This window comes from Canis lupus, chromosome 31 (genome assembly GCF_011100685.1).
Source record: "Canis lupus familiaris isolate Mischka breed German Shepherd chromosome 31, alternate assembly UU_Cfam_GSD_1.0, whole genome shotgun sequence".
Classification (NCBI taxonomy): Eukaryota; Metazoa; Chordata; class Mammalia; order Carnivora; family Canidae; genus Canis; species Canis lupus.
Window position 1 is genome coordinate 28,669,770 of NC_049252.1, and position 18,819 is coordinate 28,688,588.

An 18,819-nucleotide genomic window follows, 5' to 3' on the forward strand; every position below is an offset into this window, starting at 1 on the left:
ACCCTGGTACCAATTAAAAAAAAAAAAAAAAACAGCAAGATTAGAGAACTGAACTAATGGATTGCTGGTCTGACCCACCAGTCTTGAAACACATTAGATAGCAATTATTCCCATTACTAAGAGAGGCAACTCTTTATAAAAGGAAATATGAATCCTTTTCAGAGGGCATTTTAAGTGATTCAACTGTCAAAATTTCATTTCCAAAAACTCAGTTTAGGAAACCCAAGGACACTTGCAAAAGCAAGAGGAGAAAACAACTATAGCCTTCAACATACAAACACTGTCTGAGAAATTTCCGTATGCATCCCAAATAACATCTAATTCAGGAATGTTCCCATTAATCAAATTTCTATACTACCATCTGTTTGTCCTGCCATCTCTCCACTAGTTGTTAAATGCTACTACTGTTGGGCACTGAATATATAAAAACAACTAAGGCAATCAATGTAGAAAGCAGTCTAGTTAGGAACACTGTTAGGCGCATGGGTGGCTCAGGGATTGAGCGTCTGCCTTTGGCTCAGAGCATGATCCTGGGGTCCTGGGATTGAGTTCTACATTAGGCTCCCTGTGGGGGAGCTTCTCCCTCTGCCTGTCTCTGCCTCTCTGTGTCGCTCATGAATAAATAAAATCTTTAAAAAAAAAAAAAAAGCAGTAAAAAAAAGAACCTTCTTAGAACAAGTAATTGCATTACAATATGGGCTATAGGGGATCCCTGAGTGGCTCAGCGGTTTGGCGCCTGCCTTTGGCCCAGGGCGTGATCCTGGAGTCCCAGGATCGAGTCCCGCATCGGGCTCCCGGCATGGAGCCTGCTTCTCCCTCTGCCTGTGTCTCTGTCTCTCTCTCTATGTCTATCATGAATAAATAAATAAATAAATCTTAAAAATATATATATATGGGCTATAATACACAAACATTATGAGCTGTAGCGCAAAAGTGTTGCACTATATGAAATCAAGTGTTATAGGACAGTACTTGCCAGGAAGAACTGAGGAAGAGCAAACTTGGTGGGGTTTTGAAGCATGAATAAGAGTTTGGCAGATAAAAAAGAAGGAATAAAATTACAGGCTTGTAAGTAAGGAAGCGACAAGATCATCTCTCTGATTTAGAAAGACAATGCTGGCAGCGACAGTGTGGAGGAGGGACTGGAGAGAAATGTTAGACGCCTGCCCTCATTCTAGACAGGGAGAGAATTGGGAGGTACACTGAAGCCACACGGGTTACAAGCCAAAGAAAGGGTTTTTATTTGAGGACTACTTAAGTGGCATTATCAATAGGCAGGGAGAAGCCGAGAATGACGATGGCTGGGTGCCCAGTGGATGGTGACACACCATTAGCCCAAACAGGAAAGGGAGAATGGGAGAGGAGAGTCTGAGCATGATGCACTTGAAAAAACTAAAGGACATTCAGGTGGAAATTACATAAGACAGATGTACAGAAACCACTGAAAGAGCCATTTAAGACAGAAATACAGATAAGAGGCTCACAGTAATTGTTAACTGAGGTCATAGGGCAGTTAAGGTATCTCGGGGAGAAGGTGTGGAAGAGCACTGAAGATTCAGTATTCGTCTCTGACTCATGTCCTTTGTTCGCCTGAATTACTGTGTGCAGGCACTATGGTCCACCTACGAATATAATGGCATTTAATCAGCACAAGACTCCTCTGAAGCATGTAGTGAATTATTTACAGAACACCTCCTACGAGCAAGGCACGGTGGGGAAAATAAAGATGAATAAAACAGCCCTCATCATCAGATTTATAAACTAGCAGAGAAATCAATTAACATTTTCATGACATTAAATTAGAATATGTACCATTAAAAAATCAGATTAACAAAATATGAAACAAAATATAAATATCATTCAAGATAGGAGGCCCACATAGTGAGAGCAAAACAACCTGACTCAAATGAAACAAAAATAAAATCTGCGTCTTCCTCACTCTTGCTAGTACTAGCTATAAACTACAGGAGGTGTATAGATGCTAGGGTCTTTACAGACCACCCCATTCCATCCACAGAAAACCCCTATTCATGGGACTATGCCCTTCAATCCTCACAAATGCTCTAAGGCAGTTACTATTACTATCTCATATTACTGAAAAAGTTTAGAGAATGGTTCACACAGCTAGCAAGGAGGAAAATCAGGGCTTCCATGGAAGTTCATTCACATCTATTCTAAAATCTGTGCTCATGACCATTACACTATATTGCTGCTCATCATCAGAGTTTCACAGTATGTCTCTCATTTCAGATTTCATAAAGACGTTATTGTTCCACTGTCTGTGGTGAGGAGATCAAGAACAAGATGGAAGAGAAACTGAATTTAGAGGAACACTGTGATCATCTGGAAAGAGAAGCAGGCAATGAGGTCTACAATGATTGTAGTGACTGCTGCTGATTCAAATCCTGCCAAGGGAGTCTGAAGAATAGCTTTTCTTCTTGGTTTGCTATAAACCTGGTTTCTAGACACTCACAGTGTGAATATTTTATAGGCCTTAAAATCCAACAGCATGAATTATTCAGAGATCTAAGTACTTCTGGAAAAGACATTTTACATACTTTATCTCAGGGAAGGCTTATTTGCCTTCTGACCTGTAAATCACATATAACAAGAATAAAATGTAGTAAGTACCATCAATTTTGGTCAAAGATTTAAATCCAAAACCAAAGAAAAGGACAGGGAGCACAGACTTTTAAAGAGACTTTAATTTTATAGCTATATAATCTCCCCTGGTAATATCCTTAACAACTTTTAGTTGTTCAAAATGTGGGTTATTTGGTGAATCCTCCCCTCTACTATTTCTCTATGCAGTTGATTCACAGACTGAAACAGCCAATCCCAGATCCATATACATCCAATCACCTGCCCGACATCCTCTGGCTGTTTCAAAGTCAACTCAAAATCAACATGTCGGGATCTGAGTTCATGTTCTCCTCCTCCAAACCCAATCCCCTTCTGGGATTCCCTACCAAGAATGAATCATCATTCACCCAGTTTTACAAGCCAGGAACCCAGGAGTCATCCCTACTATTTATTTTCCCTCCCACAACCGATCCATCACCTGATTATGCCTCCTAACTTTGGTCTGTCTACCTCCACCACAGTGTCACCCGAGTACTGTCCCACTACCATGGCCTCTGGCCTGATCTAGCCACATCCACTCCTGCCCCCATCAATATGTCCTTCATACTGCAGCTGGGGTGACTTTTTAAAAAAAGGCACAAATCTAGTACTGCCCTCCTGCTTAAAACCTTTAATTTCCCTCCCATTTATTTTAAGATAAAGACAAAACTCTAAAGTATGGCCCCCCAAAAATAAAAAATAAATAAATAAAAAATAAAGTATGGCCCAGTCCTTACTGGCCCCAGGGTCCCCTTATAACACTGTGTCTCTTTCCTCCAGTCCTCCTGGTTTCTCTTGTAGTACCTCCTACTTGCTAAATCACCCCATCTAAAACCACACATACCCTCTGTCCAACACCTCTCTATTCCCAGCTCACCTAGTTAACACCTGCCCACACTGCAAATGTCAGCTTAGTTATCACTTTTTCACTCCAATATCAGCTTTCCCTTTCTCATTGTTTATTTACAATGTCTACTATGTGCTGGGTACTGGACACTTAATTAATATACATTAGTGAACGGACAGAAAGCCCTGGCTATGGGGAGCTGGGTGGGGGGAGGGAACTAGACACATAATTTTTAAATTTTAACCAGACACATAATTACCATGTTGCCTTGGGGGGAGGGGGAGAACGAGCAGAGTAAGGAGCAGTGGGAATACAGGCAAGAGTGGAAAAAAAAAAAAAACAGGCAAGAGTGGGGCCAGCCGAAATGTCAAAATTGCCAGCCCGAAGAGTGGGCTCCATTGAGAAGGTACCAGCTGGGGGCACCTGGGTGGTTCAGTGGTTGAGTGTCTGCCTTTGGCTCAGGGTGTGATCCCGGGGTCCTGGGATTGAGTCCCACATCAGGCTCCCTGCACGGAGCCTGCTTTCCCTTTTTCCTGTGTCTCTGCCTCTCTCTGCATCTCTCATGAATAAATAGATAAAATCTTTAAAAAGAGAGAGAGAAAGAAAGAGAGAAGGTACCAGCTGAGCAAAGACTTGAAGGGAGGGAGAGAGTCAGCCTGCTGGATGTCCGTCAGAGAGGATGGCAACAGGGCAAAGGCCTGAAGGCAGTGTCTGGGTATTGAGGCATCACTATGGGGGCCAGGGTAGCCAGGGCAGCGGGGTGAGAGGGGAAGACTAAATCAGAGAGGTAAGAGAGGCAAGGAAGGATCCTTACAGAGCCCTGTAGGCCATTGTAACGACTCTGGTTTTCACTGATTGAAATAGGGAGCCAGAAGAGAGTGCTGCGCAGAGGGACTTACTTTCCAAGGGATCCCTTAGGCTGCTGTGGCAGAACAGACTGGAAGGACTAAGAGGACAAAGAGAGAGATCAGCTCACAGGCTACTGAAATCTCTAAGTGAGAGGCGACAGGGACTTTCATGACTTCCTAATCCCCCAGTATTGCATTATTAATCTCATTACTGGGTTAATATTCACCTCCCCCCACACAGGGGAGCTCCGTGAAGGACAGTCTAAGTCCATTCTCACCGGCTGCGGCATTGCCAGAGCCTAGCACAGTGCCTGGTGCACATAGGCCAGGCATTCAGGCAGACCCCTAACTCTTCTAGCTTCCAAAGTGTGAAATGCATACATGTCTCCTTATCCTGTCATAAGAAAGGGTCGACTTTATGCCTAGGTTTACTGAAACTGATAATCTGTAAAAGCTGATAATAAAAAACATCATTTGGGGGCACCTGGGTGGCTCAGTGGTTGAGCATCTACCCTTTGGCTCAGGTCATGATCCCGGGGTCTTGGGATCGAGTCCCCCATCAGGCTCCCCATAGGGCGCCTGCTTCTCCCTCTGCCTGGGTCTCTGCCTGTCTCTCTCTCTGCATCTCTCGTGAATAAATAAATAAAATCTTTAAAAAAAAACAACCATCATTTGGTTGAGGGAAAGTAGTTCTGCTGCGACAATATATTCAAACATATGATTTCTTAAAATCATCCCCCTGCCTTCCCAAGTCCATTTTCTGCCAGAATTTTCTCTCTAAAACTCAGACTGGGTCATGCCATTCACTCACAAACTTCCAACAGCTAGTGAGATAAACTCCGAAATGTACAGGGTACTTGAAATCTTTCCCTAACACAACTTTCTTATCTCCTGCTATCCTGACACTATCTCTAGCCACAGAAAAACAGAAGGCAGAAGGTAGCCAATACTTGCTCAAACTGCTAAACTGTATATATCTTATATTTATATTTCATGTTTATATTTATATATCTTAGACATGAATATATTCAGATATTTCACATGTCTAATATAGATATGTATTACTAGGCATGCCTGGGTGGTCAGTGGGTTAAGCAACTGTCTTCAGTTCAGGTCATGATCCCAGGACACTGGGATCGAACCCCGCATCAGGCTCCTTGCTCAGCAGGATGCCTGCTTCTCCCTCTGCCTACCACTCCCCGTTTGTGTTCTCTCTCCGTCAAATAAAGATATAAAATATTTAAGAAAAAAAATATGTATTACTATATTAGATACATAATATATAATAGTCATGTATACTATATATCTAATACATACATATATTATTTTAATATATATCTATAATATTAAATGCACACACACACACCCTTGGAATGCACCTTTCATCTACTCTCTACAGGCAAACTTCCAATTCAACCTTTAGGACACACATTGAACATTTCCCTCTCTAGGCGGAATTAGCATAAATGCTTTCATGAATTTTTGTTTTGCTCTAATAATAGCACATTATGTTGCGGAGCAACTACTTTGTGTGTATGCTTAAGAAAAAATATTCAAATAATGGCTAGAGAAAAAAAGAACATGAGGAGCCCTGCTTCTAGTACTGGCTCTGACATGCTTTAGCCTGTGACACTGAGCCATGAGACAAGTGGACTAAATCAGTGGTTTCCAAACACAGGTCCATGGAGCAGGGCCAAGCTAGCTTCATAGTAACTTGGGAAATTAAAAGAAAAATAAAAAGTAATTGGGACCCCTCCCCAAAGATCATAAAGTCAAGAGTAAGGCCAAGTTATCTATTTTTTAAAACTTCCCAGGTTAGGGAGGCCTGGGTGGCTCAGCAGTTGAGCATCTGCCTTTGGCTAAGGTCGTGATCCCATGATCCTGGGATGGAGTCCCACATCAGGCTTCCTGCAGGGAGCCTGCTTCTCCTTCTGCTGTGTCTCTGCCCCTCTCTCTATGTGTCTCTCATGAATAAATAAATAAAGCCTTAAAAAAAAAAAAAAACCCAAAACTTCCCAGGTTAAAACAAAACAAAACACCAAACTTGCCACATAAACCATAGGAATCACCATCCCAAATTCACTCAAGAGTTCCTTCCATTGCTAAGTATCTAAGCATCACCATCTCTACTGCAGTGAAGCAGTCTCCAAGAGCAATATGAGCTGGAAACTTCGAGAGATTTCGTCATTAACTTCAGCTATGTCAAAACATACAATTTACAAACCAAGTGAAATGTGCAAAGTTTTACTGATTCTAGTTTGAAAAAATTTAAAGCAGTCTGGGCCACATGGGGAAATGTGAATACAGGTCAGACATCAAAAGATATTATAGCTTTATTTTCTCAGGTGTGATAATGGTAGAATTGTGGTTATGTAAAGAGAATGACCTTATTTTTGGGAGACATGTGCTTACATATTTAGGGGTTAAGTGTCAATGTCAGCAACATTCTCTCACGTGGTTAAGAAAGAAAAAAAAGAAAGTAAATATGGCAAAATGTTAAAATGTTGAATCTACTGTTGAACTGTTTCTATATGTTTACAATTTCCTGTAATATAAAAGTTGAAAAAAATAGGAAGGCTTAAATCATGAACTGCCACCTAAACTTAGATGACAGTTACATAATCCACGAGCTGCTCCAGTCGTGGCAAAACTGCACTCTGAGGCCATCTTTAGTTAGGCTCTCTGTCAAAATCCCTACTAAGGCATCTTTGCATCCTCTAGGATTGCTCAGTAAATGCCCTCCTCCCCAGTTCAGAGAAACTGGCTCCAGGGTCACAGGTTCCAACCCACACAGATGAAAGGGAACCCTCTTCACAAGCATTACTGGGCAAGCAAAGGTATTAAAATGAGTTCAGAAAAGGTCTATAGTAAGAGTACTCCTAAAACCCTCGAAGGAAGTGGACCAATCACCATCTTCCAGCATTAACCACACAGAGGGCACTGGAAAGTACAGGCTTTGAGGGTACTTGGCAGACTCAGTTGGTAGAGCATTCAACTCTTGATCTCAGGGTTGTGAGTTCAAGCCCCACATTGGGCACAGAGCTTACTTTAAATATGTCTATATATAGAAAAGTCCAGGCTTTGGAAGTAAGTACTGGCTCGGGCCCATTCCCACATCCAGCCTCCTCCCAGCTCTGCCTACTTGGCCAGCTCCATGTATCCTTCTACTCTTCAGGGAACAATTGCTATGTACCAGCACTATCTGAGTTTTAAATCTCCCTAGGCTATAGTTTTCTGGTATGTAAACCAGGGTGATGACAGCAACCCCCCCCCCCCCAAAAAATGAGATTTTTTTTAAAGATTCTATTTACTTATTTGACAGAGAGAGAGAGTCCACAAGCAGAGGGAGGAGCAGAGGGAGAGGCAGAAACAGATTCCTCACTGAGCAGGGAGCCGATGCCAGGCTCGATCCCAGGAGTCTGGGATCATGACCTGAACCAAAGGAAGACGCTTAACTGACTGAGCCACCCAGGTGCCCCAGAAAGTGAGAATAATAATAGCTGTGTCCAGCATGTGTGAGCACTCAATACCATCAACTACTCCCTATCAAAAAGGTTCACATACATATGATTGCTTTGTAGCGACTACTCTGTTCTTGACAACAGTGCTATGACCCTTCAGTCTAAAAAAACTATTACTGCTTTAGGTAGAGACAGCAGATTGCACATAAGCTGCTCATTTTGCTCCCTCCTGAAGCTTCACTAAAACTACAATAAAGGGAGTTTTTAAAAAGTCGTAAACTGGAACACCTGGGTGGTTCAGTGGGTGAGCATCTGTCTTTGGCTCAGGTCCTGATCCCAGGGTCCTGGGATCGAGTCCTGTATCAGGCTCCCCTGCAGGGAGCCTGCTTCTCCCTCTGCCTGTATCTCTACCTCTCTGTGTTCCTCATGAATAAATAAATAAAATTAAATTAAAAAGTCATAAACTCCTAATGATACAGAGAACAGAAGAGGAGACAACAGCAATGCAATTCTGAACGCTGGAAAGCAGATGGGCAGTGGTGACTGAGTTAGTACACCCAAGCAAGCTGAAGTCCCAAGTCAGCAGTGGGGAGAGCTGAGAACCAACCCAGGAAAGACCAGGGGGAAACAGAAAATTAGAGGCAGGGGCAGGGGGGCGCTTGGTGGTTCAGGTCTCTGACTCGATTTCTGCTCAGGTCTCGATCTCAGGGTCAACAGGTGGAACCTGGAGTTGGGCTCCATGCTGGGCATGAAGCCTGCTTAGGATTCTCTTTCTGCCCCTCCCTGCTCCCTCTCTAAAAAAAAAAAAAATATTGGATGCAGATAGCAATGGAGCAATACCTTCAAAATTCCGAAGGCAAATTATTTTCAACTGAAATTCTATTACCAGAGAAAGTATCAATCAAGTGTGAGTATAGAATCAAAACATATTCAGACAGGCAAGGTCTCTGAAACATGTTACTCTTCTTGTCAAGAAGTTACTAGCGTCTAAGTACCAATAGGGAGTATAAATCAAAAAAAAAAAAAAAAGAGAGAGAGAGAGAGAGAGAATACAGGATACAAATTTCCAGTTATAAGTAAGTCTGGAGATGAAAAGTACAGCACAGGGAATAGAATCGATAATATAACTCTGTATGGTGACAGATGGTAGCTACATTTATTGTGGTAAGCCCTGAGTAATGTACAGAATTGTCAGACCACTATGTTGTGCCCCTGAACTAATCTAACATCGTATGTCATACTTCAATAATAAAAATTTTTTTTAGGAGAGAGAGAATCTAGGGGCCCCTGGGTGGCGCAGTGGTTGAGTGTCAGTGTCTGCCTTTGGCTCAAGGTGTGATCCTGGGGTCCTGGGATCAAGTCCCTACATTGGACTCTTTGCAAGGAGCCTGCTTCTCCCTCTGCCTAGGTCTCTGCCTCTCTCTGTGTCTCTCATGAGTAAAAGTAAAAATAAAAATAAAAATAAAAATAAAAATAAAAATAAAAATAAAAAAATATAGAATCCAGGGTATAGGAAAGATCCAACACAGGAGAGCTAAAGAGAATCCAGCTGTGCCCCAGACAAGGAGGCTAACCAGGCCAGATTGAAGTAGTGGTAACTCGAGACAGACATGCCCCAGCTGCTCTACCAGCCTTTTAACCTGAGGACTGAATGCCCCGAAACCTGGCCCAGATTCCTATCTGTACTCAGCTGGGCTTGGCTTGATCTTGATCATATGGTGATAAAGCTCCTGCTCGCCTTCCAAGCCCTGCAGCTGCACCAGCAGAGGACATTCACTTCCTTCACAGAAGGGTTCTGCTTTGACTGACCCTGCTAGCTGCAGGCTGGTCACGTGAGCTAAAAAGCAGAAAATACAAAATGCGAAGCAGCCTACCCTCTCGTTTCTGCTGTCCGTCCAGTACCGGCACACCTCAGAGATAGTATAGATTTGGTCACAGACCGCAGCAATAAAGTGCATATCCTAGTAAAGTGAGTCAGAGGAATTTTTTTGTTTCCCAAGAGCTTATGAAAGTTATGTTTACACTATATTGTAGTCTACTGAGCATTAACAGCACTGTGTCAAAAAAAAACAAAAAAAAACAAAAAACGATGTACATACTTTAACTTAAAAATACTGCATTGCTAAAAATGATCATCTGAGCTTTCGGCAAGTCATACGGATCACCCTAACAAATATAATAATAAACAAATTTGAAATATTGCAAAAATTACCAAAATGTGACACAGAGACAGGAAGCGAGCAAATGTTGTTGGAAAAATGGTGCTGATAGGCTTGCTCCCCACAGGGCTGCCACAAGCCTTCAATTTATTAAAAAACAGATAAATAAATAAGGCAGTATCAGCAAAGCACAGAAAGACAGTGTGCCTGTACGTGATCCACTCTAGAGCCTTCCAGAAGCCCTTACTGTGATGAACCCCATTTCCTAGGACTCACTCATAACACTACCCACTAACTTCCTCAGAAAGGCCTCCTGTAAACAGGCAAGCTGAAGCCATTCTGTTCTGCTCATCTCTTCCTGGAAACCTCCATCCAATAGTGACAAAAACGTCCTTTCCTTACACCATCAGGTCTGTGCTTACAATTATGAAACAAAATTTTAATCTCAAATTTAGAAAGTTCTAGTATTTTCTAAGAAGCCTGTTTGGAGTTCAGCTGCACTCTGGGGGGAAAAATTAATAATTAATTAATTATAATGAACTATAATTAATAACTAATTATTAATTTAATGGAAAAGACACAGTTTATAGTCCTGTAAGATTTAACTGGAGAAATTAATAAGGTGTTATGATTTTTCTAGCCTGGAATAAAAGAGTAATTCCAAAGGCATGATTTTTTTGCTGCTGTCTGGAACATTAACTGATTATATCTTACTCGGCAATTTTGTTCAGACATTCTTTTCCCTGTGGACTACATATGTTCCTTAAATTATCTTAAAAAACCAGTTTTAACTGTAACAGTTAAAACTTTGCAACATGCTCATTATCTATTTGCATGAGAATTTTGTTTTAAAACTGTTCATTCAGGGGATCCCAGGGTGGCTTAGCGGTTTAGCACCGCCTTCAGCCTAGGGCCTGATCCTGGAGTCACTGGATCGAGTCCCACATCTGGCTCCCTGCATGGAACCTGCTTCTCCCTCTGCCTGTGTCTCTGCATCTCTCTCTCTGTGTCTCTCATGAATAAATAAATAAAAAAAAATATTAAAAAAGTAAAACTGTTCATTCAAAACCAAATACATTGGTAGGATGGGTATGTGTGTATGTGTCTGCTGTGTGTGTGCATTTATGTATATGTGTAAATATATATGTATATGTGTATTTGTGTATATATGTGTAAAGCTTATTTTATTTTATTTATTTATTTTTGTAAAGCTTATTTTAAAAAGCAAGAGAAAGATTAACAAATCAGAATACAGGCCATACCTCAGAAGTAGGATGGGAATGTTTTCTTTTCTTTTTTTTTTTTTAAGATTTTATTTATTTATTCATGAGAGACACAGAGAGAGAGGCAGACACAGGCAGAGGGAGAAGCAGGCTCCATGCAGGAAGCCCAACATGGGACTCGATCCGGGGTCATCAGGATCACGCCCTGGGCTGAAGGTGGTGCTAAACCGCTGAGCCACCCGGGCTGCCCGAATGTTTTATTAATCTGGTGGGAGATACAAGGATCACAGGAATCATATTCTTTAAAAATATATACATATATCACATATGTATATATAAAAAATCATATATCATCACAAATATATATGTACACACATACCTATGCTCTACACACTTTTTTTGCACCTAGGATACATTTCACAATAAAAGAAACATTTAAAAAAGAGAACAAAAGGGCGGCCCAGGTGGCTCAGCGGTTTAGCGCCGCCTTCAGCCCAGGGCCTGATCCTGGAGACCCGGGATCGGGTCCCACGTTGGGCTCCCTGCATGGAGCCTGCTTCTCCCTCTTCCTGTGTCTCTGCCTCTCTCTCTCTCATTAATAAGTAAATTAAAAATCTTAAAAAAAAAAAAAAAAAGAGAGAACAAGGATTTTTTTTTTAAACATACATATTAGTTTTTTTTTTGTTTTTTTTTAAAATTTATGATAGTCACAGAGAGAGAGAGAGGGGCAGAGACATAGGCAGAGGGAGAAGCAGGCTCCATGCACCGGGAGCCCGACATGGGATTGGATCCCGGGTCTCCAGGATCGTGCCCTGGGCCAAAGGCAGGCGCTAAACCGCTGCGCCACCCAGGGATCCCCAGAACAAGGATTTGTTATGATGGGATATTCAAGGTGCTTACCACAGGACAGAAAGTACACAAAGTTTGTCTGTTCACAGATCTCTTCCTGAAGGCCTTCTCTATTTATTTCTACCAAGCCAATCAAATGAATGAATATAACCTTAAAGTCAACACCAACTAAGTGGAAACAAAAATTTACCATTATTTAACCTGGTCTTCAAAATTTTCTTGATCCAGTAACCAGTCTCCAAACATAAAACATAAAACACAGATTCTAAGAAATGCATTTAGAACAAATTGAGCTACTGCCTTTAAATCATAAAACCTTTTAAGTTATAAAAACAATTCCTGGTGCAAAAGGCACTCAAATTATACCAAAGAACAACAATCTGTTTATGTTATCTACCTGAAACTTATCCTACCTACAATGGCAAAAGGATTTTCATGGCAACGAGACTTTTAACAGCTAAAATCCAGAAACAACCAAATGTCCATCAATACAGGATCAGCAAAATACATGAGAGCACATGTAAATAATGGTATAGGATGAAGCATTCTAAAAATGAGGTAGATCCACATACAGATACGGAACCATGTCCTGATATTATTATAAGTCAACTGCCCAACAGCTATGGGATGGTCCCCTCCTAGGCAATGGATCTGAAGATTTAAAGGATGGAAAGTGAACAAGGAATTCCCACTTTTTACCTGATACACTTTGTTGTGCCGTTTGAACTTTTCACTTGGATATTCTTCTGTTATGTCAAAAAAAATTAATAACCTAGATATATTACTGCTATCACTTAAAAGTAGCAAGTAAGGATAAACTTTTACCTTGGACTCCAGAAGTGAGTTCATTAAAGACAGAGGGGGAAGGTTCCGGTAATCCCAGTGGGCAGAGGATGGGGGCCGGGCAGGCGGGGCGGGGCAGGCGGGCGTGTCTCCGGAAGAGGAAACTCTCATTAAACCTGCTTTTCCTGCAGCATCAGTATTGGAGATAACTTTTGATTTTCGGTTTAAGAGCCGAGAGTCTTGCAACACTATTATTACCGTAAAAAAATGTTTAAAGTTTGTTCTACGTTTGACACCTAAGAGGATTTGAAACACGACAGAGGACAAATAAGAGACTTAAGAGGATGGACAAGAAGTGTGACCAGCCTGGGAGTAAGAGCCTTGGGAATTGTTAAGAAAAGGGAAAAATCACTGGGGGGCACCTGCGTGGCTCAGTGGTTGAGCGTCTGCCTTTGGCTCAGGTCGTGATCCCGGGGTCCTGGGATCAAGTCCTGCTTCGGGCTCCCCAAGGGGCGCCTGCTTCTCTGTGTCTCTCGTGAATAAATAAATAAAATCTTAAAAAAAAAAAAAGAGAGAGAGAGAGAGAGAAAGAAAAGGGAAATCACGGTACCGGTGGACGAAGAGTTTGAGAGAAGAGGTGGGATACTCCAAGAAATTAATGCCTTTGGGAGGCATGATGGTGATCACACATTTACTCCAATTGGAGGTTTGACTCCCGTCCACAGATGGACAGACAGACACACGCTCACCCGGCACCAACAGCAGGAAGGGAGCGGGCACAGTCGACCCCGTCATCGCGGCTTTGGCTTTAAAAAGGTCACGCACTCGCATCGGAGATGAAGCACCTTTCCAGGGATTAACTCGGAAGCCAACGTATTGCTTAAAAACACCAAAAACGGTTTTCCCCGGCACAAGTACCACCGCTACGGGGCGGGGGGCAATTCTCTGCGGCTACACACCTAAAAGGACACTCGACGCTCTAGGATCAATTGTCCAAGGAATGCTGAGCCTCGGACATCGCCTCTTCCCACCGCTGTACCGGCCTCTCCCAAGGGCAGAGCCGGGAAAGTCCAGGGATCACCGACCCCCTTCCCACCCTCGCTGGGAGCAAACCCGAGGGGCGCCGAGGTGCTGGGGGCCCGGACCCCCGCCCCCCGCCGCCCCGGCAACGCGGCGGCTCCCCGCGCGGCGCGGCCTCGGTCGGCCCGGGGGCACGCGCGGGCGGCGGGGGGCGGGGGCCGCGGGGGCCGCGGGGGCCGCGGGGGGCGCGGGGGGCGGCGGAGGTCCGCGGGCCCGATCCGCCGGGCGGCGCCGGGCGCGGCACAGGGAGGCCGGGCGGGCGCCGCCGCACCGCGCAGGCCCGGCCGGCCGGGGGCGCCTCTCCGCGCGCGGACGACGGGCGCGACCCCCCCCGCGCGCCGCGAGACCGGCCCACGCACTCACCTGGCCGCCGCGACGCCCACGCCGCCCCCGAGCGCGCGTCCGCCGCGCCCCACCTCGGTGCCCGGGAGCCGGGAGCGGACGGCGCGCGCGAGGCGAGGGGCGCCGGCGGGGCGCGGCGCCGTGCGCACCGCGGCGACCAATCGGCACGCAGCAAGTGGCCGAGGGGGCGGGGCGGGGCGCCAGGGGGCGGGGCGCGGCCCCAGGGGGCGGGGCGAGGCTTCCGGGAGCTGCCCGCTGCCCGCTGCCCGCTGCCCGCTGCCCGCTGCCCGCTGCCCGCTGCCCGCGCGCCGGGACTCGCGGCCGCGTAAACGTGAGCCGAGGTGCTGCCGTCTTGCGGACGGCGGCTGGGGCCCGGCTCCCGCCGCTGCGTTTCTGCTCGCGGAGCTCAAGTGCAGCACCCGTGAAATCACGCGCTCGGAGGGCACCCAAGACCCAGAGGGCAGGGACTCTGCCTCCAGGCCCCGCCGCGCTGGCCGCTGAGCTGCCCAGAGGAGGGCAAGTGCTGCAGAAAGGGGAATCTCAGGACCCGAAGGTCTGCAGGGACGCCCTTTGCTAACGCCACCGCTCAGAAGGGGAGGCCCAGAAAAGTGAAGTTTCTCGTCCGAGGCTATCGGCTAGCTCTGTTAGCCCGAGGTGACCAGCACAGGACAACTAGTCTTCTAATTCTTTTTTTTTTTTTTTTTAGATTTTATTCATTTATTCATGAGAGACACAGAGAGAGAGACAGAGAGAGAGAGGGAGAGGGAGAAGCAGGCTCCATGCAGGGAGCCCGATGTGGGACTCAATCCCGGGTCTCCAGGATCACACCCTGAGCCAAAGGCAGGCACTAAATCGCTGAGCCACCCCGGGATCCCTACTCTTCTAATTCTGTCCTGAGGCTTTTCCAGGGATCCACCCAGACTTTTGGCTTCCTCACAGTCAGGTCTCTTCCAACGCCCTCCTTTAAAGACCTCTTGTGGTGCGTGGCGGGCTCATTCGGTAGAGGATGCGACTCGGAGTCATGAGTTCAAATCCCCATCTGGCGTGTAGAGCGTACTTAATAAATAAGAAAATGTGGGCGTCTGGGTGGTTCAGTGGGTTAGGCGTCTGCCTTCTACCCATTTTCATGGTACTATTTTTCTTTTATATTTGTCACTTGGCAAGTAATACATTTAGAGTTACATTATCCATCATTCTGATACATGCGTTAGGATCTAGTGCTGAATAAATATTTGTTGAATTATTTACTTTTGAAATATGTGCAACCTTAAAACTAATCAAATCATATAATTTATAAAACTTATTAGCTTATGAAAATTGACTTTTTAAAAATAAGGTTTTATTTTTTTAAGATTTTATTTATTTATTCATGAGAGACACACACAGAGAGAGAGGCAGAGACACAGGCAGAGGGAGAAGCAGGCTTCATGAGGGAGCCTGATGTGGGACTCGATCCAGGGACTCCAGGATCATGTCCTGGGCTGAAGGCAGACACCAAACTGCTGAGCCACTGAGGCTCAAGAACAAGGTCCCAATAACAAGGTTTTAGATCTTGCTTCTCTTTTTCTTTATTCTATTAGGATTAAGTTTGCCTGCACATAACATGGGAGAGCAACCACAAAATAACAGTGGTATAAACAAAAATAGTATTTCCCTCTTATGTTTAAAAAGTCTAAAGTTAGTCTAGAGCCCATCTGATACTTAATGGAGACAAACCCAGCCTCATTGTTCCACCAAGAGAGTCACACATGTATTTATGCTTTCAAAGATAACAGGCATTTGGAAGATATCTGGTTCTACTCCCAGTATCACCTCATGATCTAAGAGAGCTGCTGTAGCTCCAGCCATTATGCTTGCATTCCAACTAGCATATACCACTTCTGCTTTCATCCTGCTGGCAAAAACATAGTCACTTTGCTACACTAAATGTCAAGAAAGGCTGGAAAACGAAAATAGGGCTTTAGTACTGAGAAAGAATGGATAGGTAGGAGTTCCTATCATAGTGTTAAATCTCATTACTTTTTAAGGTATTAAGTATTTTAAGATTTCCCCAAAATTGTTAAAGCTTCTTTTACAGAAGAATATCTTTTTTTTTTAAAGATTGTATTTATTTATTCATGAGAGACACAGAGGCAGAGGCAGAGGAAGAAGCAGGCTCCATGCAGGGAGCCCAGTGGAAGACTCGATCCTGGCACTCCGGGATCATGCCCTGAGCCAAAGGCAGATGCTCAACCGTTGAGCCACCCAGACGTCCCTACAGGAGAGTATCTGTAAGAAAATGCTTAGCAGCATGTTCGAAGGAAGATGGTACTGTTGAGCTGCCCTTAGGATGTGCATGCTTTGAGTTACTCTTCCAGAAATGAGTGGGGACTCACACTAATGCAGCTAGCTTCTCTGTCATTCTGTAACCTCTATCTTACAAAGAGAATGTGTGTGACACACACACACTGAAAAAAGTATATATATATTTATATATATAAAGTATATATATACTTTATAGTATATATAAAAGTATATATATATACTCTGAAAAATATATATATATATACACTTTGAAAATATGGGCATTTGAAATGTATGGAGATTAAGTTACTGATGCCAAAATTTCAATGTCATCATTTCAAATGCACTGATTTGAGTCTTTAGTAAAATTGCAAATCAGTTTAAACAAATCTTCACATCTGCCCTGATTCAGTTGGTATTCCATCATGTAGCTACCTAAGCATGTTTTCTTAAATACTTATTCTGTAAGAACTTCAGTAAGGCCGTCCTAGAATCTGGAGTATCTATGACTTCAGGACCCTTTCAGGTTTGGGCCAGGACAGTTCTATAAGGCTGCTTCACCTAAAATTAGACAGGCAGATTCCAGTCTGGTGGGCTCAAACCTACTAAGAAAAAAGAACAATCCAAGCTGTCCTTCACACTAGGTCTTGCAGGTTCTGGTTTGTTCTTATTTTCTTAAGGCTGTTTCATGAACATACTCTGATAAAGCGGCATTCAGTCCTCATCTTTTGAAAGTACACACTTAGGGCACCTGGGTGGCTCAGTGGTTGAGCATCTGCCTTTGGCTCAGGTCGTGATCCTGGGGTCCTAGGACTCCCCACAGGGAGCTTGCTTCTCCCTTTGCCTGTGTCTCTGCCTCTTTCTCTGTGTTTCTCACAAATAAATAAATAAAATCTTTAAAAAAAAGTGCACACCCAATGTGTAATGCAGAAACTGAAAGACTAAAACTTAATGTGTAAACATGTACTTCTGAAAATATTGTCACTTCCTCCATAAAGTTAGGGGGTTGTGTAACAAAAAGATTTTGCATAAGTCAGTAGAACTGTTGTATTTGGATAAAGTTATCTTGAAATTAAGATCACATTCCTATGGATCCGAAATGACCCTCTCTCAGGAGTATGGATATTCAGTGCCAATCGTTTGGGAGAAAGATTGGTCTTTAGATGGGAAATGAAACCAAAGTTTGGAGGGTTATGTGAGACAGGCAGGAGACGAGACATTTCTTTCTACAGTCTAGACTGTTGATGGCAGTGGCTTCGTTTATCAATTGGCTCCTTCAGTTGCAAGGAACAAGAAAAATAATCTCAAACTGGCTTTATAGAATAGTAAAAAACAAAATGAAACCAAAAAACATAGTTTTTTTCTGTTAAAGATTATTTATTTATGTATTTATGAATTTATTTATTTATTTGAGAGAGGAAGAGAGAGAGAGAGCAAGTGAGCAGAAGGAGGGGCACAGGGAGAAAGAGACTCCCTGCTGCATATGGAGCACGAGGTAGTCTCCATCTTAGGACCCTGAGATGACATCAGGGACCTGAGTGAAAATCAAGAATCAAACACTTAACCAACTGAGCCACCCAGGTGCCCCATAAACCCCAGAGTTTTTATTTATTTATTTATTTATTTATTTATTTATTTATTTATTTATTTATGAGAGAGAACGCCTTGTGGGGAGGGGGAGAGGGTGGTGGAGAAAGGGAATCCAGCACACTCCCTGCTGAGGAGCCCCACACAGGGCTCAATCCCACAACCCTAATATGATCCAAGCTAAAATCAAGACACTTGGACACTTAACCAATTGAGTCACCCAGGTACTCCAAAATCCTAGTTTTATTTTATTTATTTATTTATTTATTTATTTATTTATTTATTTATTTATTTATTTATGATTTAATTAATTTATTCATGAGAGAGGCAGAGAGAGAAGCAGGCTCCATGCAGGGAGCCCGATGTGGGACTCCATCCTGGGACTCCAGGATCACGCCCTGGGCAGGCGCTCAACTGCTGAGCCACCCAGGTGTCCCAAAAATCCTAGTTTTAAAGCAAACAAAAAAAAAAAATGGAGACATATCCTCAGTAGAAATAGAGACACACATGGAGAAAATAGGAAGTGTGATACTCTTAGAAATGAGTCAGGCTGCTTTATAAGTGTCATGTTAAAATAGTCTCCTATGGGCCACTTGGGTGATAGTTAAGTATCTGACTCTTGAGCTCAGCTCAGTTCAGTCTTGATCTCAGGGTTGTGAGTTCAAGCCCTGCACTGAGCTCCACACTAGCTGTGGAGCCTACTTTAAAAAAAAAAAAAAAAAAGTAAGGGATGTC

The 18,819-nt window shown here is 43.7% G+C and overlaps 1 protein-coding gene across 4 annotated transcripts in view; it reads right to left on the bottom strand.

Moving 5' to 3' along the window:
• Nucleotides 1-18,819, bottom strand: part of TMEM50B (transmembrane protein 50B) — a 55,570-nt gene that overhangs the window by 22,172 nt on the left and 14,579 nt on the right. Inside the window, exon 1 of one of the 4 annotated variants that reach the window (XM_038581397.1) lies at nt 14,236-14,347. The exons of 1 other annotated variant lie outside the window; for it this stretch is intronic. The gene's annotated coding sequence lies outside the window, so the exon portion shown is untranslated. Of the gene's footprint in view, nt 1-13,541; nt 13,672-13,751; nt 13,946-14,235; nt 14,348-18,819 lie in introns of those variants that run through there. 2 more of the 4 variants (XM_038581398.1, XM_038581400.1) reach the window with 2 other exon arrangements.